Source organism: Pituophis catenifer, unplaced genomic scaffold (assembly GCF_029215685.1).
Source record: "Pituophis catenifer annectens isolate HBS135680 unplaced genomic scaffold, rPitCat1.0.hap2 SCAF_2, whole genome shotgun sequence".
Taxonomy (NCBI): Eukaryota; Metazoa; Chordata; class Lepidosauria; order Squamata; family Colubridae; genus Pituophis; species Pituophis catenifer.
In genome coordinates, this window is record NW_027256882.1 from 1,220,505 (window position 1) to 1,228,226 (window position 7,722).

Here is a 7,722-nt window from a genome sequence, read left to right on the forward strand (position 1 = left end):
GCCTTTTTACTTCCAAACCAATCACTTGTTAAAGTTAAAGCTGCTGCATCATAATATAACTGTAGGTTTGGAAGTTTAAGACCTCCTCTTTCTGGAACATCTTGCATAATTTTCAATTTCACTCTCGACTTTTTCTCGTTCCAGACAAACTTATTGAGTCCAGTTTGCCAGACTTTCAATTGTTTATCACTTTTAAGCACCGGAATCATTTGAAACAAAAAAAGAAATCTTGGCAAAATGTTCATCTTAACTGCTGCTATTCTTCCAAGTAGAGACAGCTGCAGTTTTTTCCAAGTCTCCATATCTTTCTGCACCTCTCGCCACAACACCTCATAGTTATTTTGAAACAATTTCATGTTTGATTCTGCAACCTGAACTCCTAGATATTTTACCTTAGGTACAGTCTCAAAACCTGCCCTCCTTTCAAGCTCATGTTTATGATCTTGTGTCATGTTTTTAGCTATCATTTTAGTCTTTTTTGGATTCAGTCTAAAACCTGAAACTTTACCATAGTCATGTATAATGTCCTTCATCAGGATTATTGATTCCATTGGTTGTGATAGGGTAACAACCAGATCATTTGCAAATGCCTTTATTCTGTAATCCTCTTGCCTAATCATTATACCTTTTAAGATATTAGAGTCCCGTATTGTATTTAGCAAGACTTCTAGTGTTAGAATAAATAAAAGTGGGGACAACGGGCATCCCTGTCTTGTTCCTTTTTGAATTTTAAACTCTGTTGTCAAGCTTCCAAATGCAATTGTTTATCTTGATTGCCAGCTACCTTAAGTCTTCCACTGAAACAAAGAATTCTCCAAATTTAAGCAATAAATAAATGTGGATCTGTCTTTTCATGTCATCTAATTGTAGTTCTAATTTTGAGAGGCAATGGAGGACAGGGAGTCCCAGAGTGCTTTGGTTCTTGGGGGCTCAAAGAGTTGAACACAAGTAGCGACTAACAACAAAACTGTAATTCTTCAATGGAAAGGACCTTGTCTTAAATCCCTCACTTGGCCTTAGAAATATCCCTTTCCCACACAGGTTTCATGCTCATGTCCCATGGGCTGCAGGAAAACATGCCTGGCTCACCCTTTTTAAGTGACATGTTCTCATGATTTCACCTCCACTCATCCTCACTATAGTTCTAGAAATTAGGCAGTAATGTTTAGTCTTATTTCACCAGCATGGCAGCTGTATGAATTGAAAATATAAATGTACAGTTATAACCAAATAATACCTCATTTGAAGTTGACAGCCCTAGTTGGTGAAGAATTTTTTCTCTATATCTTAACTGGAACAAAGATTTGGATTATTTTCAAAGGGGAGTGGCTTTGCAATATTTTATGTTTTCCTGATCTACTGCTCAGAAGTTTCTTTCTTAAGCACATTTTTTCTCTATATCTTAACTGGAACAAAGATTTGGATTATTTTCAAAGGGGAGTGGCTTTGCAATATTTTATGTTTTCCTGATCTACTGCTCAGAAGTTTCTTTCTTAAGCACATTTTCACTTTATTTTAATCAATCAATCTAATAAATAAAAATTTGGCAGATATTTTGGAATGAATGTTGTTTTTCTGCTTAGTCTCTGCCTCAGTCCAAATGTGTGGACAAGTGTCACCCTGGATTTGTAAAACGGGCTCGGAAAGAAGAACCAATTTGCTGCTACGATTGTATTCCTTGTCCGGAGGGGACCATCTCCACACAGGAAGGTGAGTAACCCCAGAGGAACTCTGGCTTTCCTGTCTCTTCTTTCTTTGGAAAGAAGGTCTTTCTTGGAATGTGAAAGGAGAGACTAAAAAAATAATAATACTTACTCTTTTCTCAGATACTGAAAAATGCACCAAGTGCCCAGATGACAAATATCCCACTGATGACAGAATCCAATGTATCCCCAAAAGAATAACCTTCCTGTCCTATGAAGAACATCTGGGCATCATTCTGGTCTCCTTTGCTGTATTCTTGTTTGTAGCAACAGGCTTTGTTTTAGTCATATTCCTTAAATACCTAGAAACTCCCATTGTTAAAGCTAACAACCGGGACCTGTCCTACATCCTCCTGGTTTCCCTCTTGCTTTGCTTCTTGTCCTCCTTTTTCTTCATTGGCCGACCAAGGAAAGCCACCTGCCTTCTCCGACAAACAATGTTCAGCATCATCTTCTCAGTAGCTGTGTCTTGTGTGTTAGCCAAAACAATCATGGTAGTGCTGGCCTTCCTGGCCACGAAACCAGGGAACAGGGTGAGGAGATGGTTGGGGAAGAGCTTGGCCAACTCCATCATCCTTTCTGGTTCTGCCGGAAAAATGGTCATTTGTGCAATCTGGTTGGGAGTTTCTCCTCCGTTTCCTGATTTTGACCTGCACTCCCAATCAGGAGTGATCATCCTTCAGTGCAATGAAGGCTCTGTGACCATGTTTTATGTGGTTCTCTGCTACATGGGTTTCCTTGCTGCCATTTGCTTCACAGTGGCTTTCCTGGCCAGGAACCTGCCTGGGGCCTTCAACGAAGCCAAACTGATCACCTTCAGCATGCTGGTCTTCTGCAGCGTCTGGATCTCCTTCCTGCCCACCTACTTGAGCACCAAAGGGAAATACATGGTGGCCGTGCAGGTTTTCTCCATCTTGGCTTCTGGGGCTGGCCTGCTGGGCTGCATCTTCTTCCCCAAGTGCTACATTATCATCCTGAGACCAGATCTAAATACTAAGGAACATTTAATGATAAAAGTCGGTATCTGATCATGAAGTAGTTTCTTAGGCTCATAACACATAATTATTTATTGCAATTATTATTCAGTTTGTATGCTTGTTTTGACAATTAAGGTTATTTAAAATCAAAAGAAATGAAAATACAAAGAATGTAAGTCTAACTTAAGATAATCATCAAAGTGTAAAATGAATTTATTAATAATTGAAATTGTCATGAAACTACTGAAGGACAAGATAAAAAATGAGCTACTCATGTTAATATAATGCATCTTCAGAGGAGACAAGAATTCCCAGATTGGGGTGAGGGGGAGGGATATGACATCATCTATCTCCAGTCCTCAACGAAGTCCTCTCAGCAGTTCCAAGAAGGCTCCACACCCACTTGCACTACTTAGGTGATCCCGAGGACACAGATCAACCTCCAAGTGGCCTCAATGACTCTCTAAAACAGGGGTGTCAAACTCGTGGCCTGTAGGCCGGATGCGTTAAATGCTGGCCCTGCTCCCTCCTGGGTTAGTGAAGGGGAAAAAAGTCCTGATATGTTACGTGTTGCCACTGTGACGACACGAGTTTGACACTCCTGCTCTAAAAGGATGCAAATGACCAGATGTCTGCAAGGAGTATAAATCCTTCCATTCCCCACCCTCCAGTCAGAGCTGAAGAAGCTTCTTGGATGAAAGTGAAATGTCTTCAAAGAAAAATAAAACAATCCAGTTACCTCTTGAAAAAAGCACCTTTGGGACATCACCATACTAGAAAACTACACTTCAGCTGTAGTCTCAAATGATGATGAAATTGAACAAAATGAAACAAAATAAACGGTGAATAGACAGGCCTTTATTGCAAGGGGTGGAACTTCCATTTCACTGGGGACAGAACTTTACCTCAAATTTTGGATATTATGGGCATCAAATAAAATACCATCTTTTGTTCCTTAAGCTTTAAGTCCTGATTCTGTAGATAGCTTCAGATCCCAATGATGGAGCATCACAATGGAGATGGTTGATGAACTAAGAGGCAATCCCGCCACCCACATATCCAGCTCCTTCCCTCCCTATTGTTTAACTATAATTCTATTTTGATTGTAGTTTCCATTGTAATTATTTTAGAAATATTTCTCTTTTAGGATTTTAATGGTATAAGTTTCCCAGAGTTTTTTCAAAGCAAGATGGGTGGCAAGTAAGCTGAATGAATGAATGAACAAACGAACAAACAGACAAACAAACGTCTGAAACAAGTTTACCAGTCAGTGGGTGGAATCCTCTTCAGTTCGTTTACCATATTTTTTGGAGTATAAGACGCACCTTTCCCCACCAAAAAAAGAGGGTTAAAATCTGGGTGCGTCTTATACTCCAAATGTAGCCCTGCCCAGCTTCTCAAATGGAGGTTTCAGAGGCTGAAAAAAGCATCAGAAAAGAAGCTTCAGAAAAGAAAAGCCCCCAAACAGAGCTTCAGAGGCTTTGTGAGATTTAAAAAAACAGCAAACCACATAAAAAGTGAAACAGAGACCATGAACAGGTAAAAAGCAGATTTATTGTAAGGATATATGTATCCCATAAACTTTTTCAAAAGGATTCTCCCATGAAAGAGAGGGAACATCTTATCACTCTGGTTACATTGTTTAAATACAATTAGAACGCCCCCACCAGATATTGTTTTCAGTTGTTATATAATGTTTTGGCTTTCTTCACATGTTCTGCCCTGGAGTTCCCCTCCAAAATTACCCTCTAAAAATACCCTCTAAATATGTATTCATAATTGTTTTTTATTGTTTTTATTAATTGGACACTTAGTCTCTTCCTCCTTTTTCAATGGAGCTTGGGTCAGCCTGACCCAACTTAGAATGTACCAAAACATCTGTTTCCTCAAAACAGGCGTCATACACACTTCCCTTTTCTACATATCTTACTCAGGTTAATAGCTGAAGGTTAGATCAGGTTATGTAAAGGGTAAATATGGAGTCACTTAGGCTATATTCTTTACAGGAATAATTCTTTTTCTCTCAGGCTTTTATTCTGAAGCTCTGTTTCGGAGGCTTTCAGAGCAGAAAAAAAAGCCAAAAAAAAAGCAAGGCACAGAACTCGCAACCAAGGAACCTGTTGCTAAAATTCACCTCTGGGAACAACTGATTGGGAGTATTCCGGGAGGCCGATCCACCTGCCAATCAGCTTTTTTCTTATTTTCCTCCCCAAAAACTAAGGGGCATCTTATACTGCGAAAAATACGGTAAAAAGAAAGAACATTACATCTTTTCAACTTTGTAAAATCTTTATTTTTTGCAATCTTTTGTAATATACAGCAAAAAGGTGATTTTAGAGTTGTTTTTGGAAAACTTTTCCCTGCTGAAACTGGGGAAAGTCTAAAACTCTTTTGGCCAGATGTTCAGAGCCATTAATGAACCCAGTTCCTGATGTGCCAGGAATGAGCTCATCCTCCCTTGAGCTGACTTCTGAGGAGGAATCTGGCGAGTTGTCCAAGGGGGACATCATACTGCCTGCTGTTTATTTAGTAAACAAAGACACTTCAAAGTATAAATGTTCTCGGTGTCTTACATGAATACTGAAGGGCAAGTAGGAAGAAAAAAATGTCTATCCCCATAACGTATTCCATATATATCCAATGATACAGTTGTCCAATTATCTATTTCCAGACCCTTTGTCTCAAATATCACCCCAAAGTTGATACTTCTAGGGCAAATGAAATTTCACTATCGCATGAGCAATTTTAAAATCACTTCCAATTTGGGATTAACACATGGAGATCTAAAAGAAAAGTAAATTACAAACAGATCCTATTCTTAACATTAGGCAGGGTTCACAGTTACAGATTTCTTCCTTAACATTAGAAGACAGGCAGTATTAGAATTAAGCGTCATCAACCTAAGTGTCAGGGTTCCAAGTAACAGCCCCAATGAAAGAAGACTCCAAACCTTGAATTTCCTCAAAGTTCCATTTTATTGGAGATGTCATATTGGCACATCTGGGAAAACTGAAATCTGAAAGTTTCCAGGTTTTCCCCACACAAAAGAAAGTTCAAGTCCCTGCTCAGCACCCACATGTTCATCACATGATCCAATCAGGCACCATCCAAAACTGGAGATGCCTCCCAGTCACCTCATTGCAGCTGCAGGGCAAGGTGGCCTTGACTCTCTGAGAAAAGAATGTTATTTTGTTTACATATCACATGTACTTTATGCCAGGGGTCCCCAACCTTTTGGGCCTCAAGGACCATCAAGTTCATAATTTTAAATCCCGCAGACCACTAATATGAATCCAGTGTGCCACTTGCTGAAGTTCCTGGACTCCCAGTGATGGGTTGGTGTCCTTCAGGCACTCTCCCTAGTCTCCCCCCCTCTCCCTCTCCCTCTCCCTTTCTCTCTTTCCCACTCATTCTCTCTCATTCTCTCTCTGAATCCCTCTCTGTCTCTTTCTTGCTCTCTGTCTCTCATTCTCTCTCTCTTTCATTCAGTCTCTTTCTTTCTCTATCTTTCATTCTCTGTCTCTTTCTCTTACATTCTCTTTCTCTGTCTTTCTCTCTCTGTCTCATTCTCTCTCTTTCATTCTGTCTCTTTTTCTCTCTCATTATCTTTCACTCTTATTCTCTCATTCTCTCTGTCTCTGTCTCTTTCTTTCACTCTCTCTCATTCTCTCTTTCCTTCATTATGTCTCTGTCTCTCTTTCTCTCTCATTCTCTCTCTCTCATTCTGTCTCTTTTTTCTTTCTCTCATGCTCTCTCTCATTCTGTCTCTTTCTCTCTCTCTTTCTCTTTCATTCTCTGTTTGTCTGTCTGTCTCTCACTGTCTCATTCTGATTCTCTCTGATTCTCTCCTTCATTCTCTCTCTCTCTCTCTCTGATTCTCTCACTGTCTCTTTCATTCTCTGTTTGTCTGCCTGTCTGTGTCTGTCTGATTCTGATTCTCTCCGTCATTCTCTCTCTCTTTCTCTCTGATTTTCTCTCTGTCTCTTTCTTTCTCTTTCTCTCATTCTCTCTTTCTTTCATTCTGCCTCTCTCTCTCACTCCCTCTTTCATTCTCTGTCTCTCTTTCATTCTCTCTTTCTCTCTCTCTTTCTCTCTCTCTTTCTCTCTCTCTCTTTCTCTCCCTCTCTCTCCCCCTCTCTAATTCTCTCTGTCTCATATCTCTTCCCCTTCTTTCCCTCTCTTATCTCTCTCCCCCTTTCTTTTTTTCTCTCTCTCCCACTCTTTCTCATTCTCTCTCTCTTTCATTCTTTCTCTGATTCTCTCTGTCTCTTTCTTTCTCTCTTTCTCATTCTTTCTCTTTCATTCTCTCTCTGATTCTCTCTCTCTCTGATTTTCTTTCTCTCTCTCTTTCCCTCTTTCTCTTTCTCTCTCTTTCTCTCTCTCCCTCTCTCTTTCTCTCTGTCTCATCTTTCTTCCCCCTGTTTCCCTCTCTCATCTCTCTCCCCCTTTCTTTCTGTCTCTCCCACTCTTTCTCATTCTCCCTCTCATTCTATCTCTGATTCTCTCTCTCTCTGATTCTCTTTCTCTCTCTCATCTCATGGGCCAGCCAGTGTCTTGGGGCTGAAAGGAAGTCAAGCATCTCCCTGAGAGACCGAGGTGCGCAGAGCACCAACAAGGGCCGGAAGAAACGGCTGCGAGATCCAGCAAGAGACAAAACTTCACTCTTACTCTGGAATATGGAGCAAATCTCCATCCCCTGCCCTTCCCTCGCCAGGTGAGGAGTGACTGGGAAGGGAGGGCAAGGGGTGGGGACAGCTACTGGTGGGTTCAGCTGACAGGAAGCTACAGCAGGGGGAAGAAACAGCCCGGGGTTCCCTCCACCCATTGCTTCGGCCCACCTGCACTGCCACCCCCCCTTGCACCATTATCTCCTTCCTGCCAGTGAGGGCTGTGCTATAAAGTTGCAAGTTGCATGAACCTCCCTCTACAGCCCCACCATGAGCTGCCTGGCCAGTTCCATATTCCAGAGCTCTAGTCACAGGACTGTCCATTGCTCATACTGGGGCAGCTCCTCCACCCGGGTGCACAGCGGACCCCCAAAA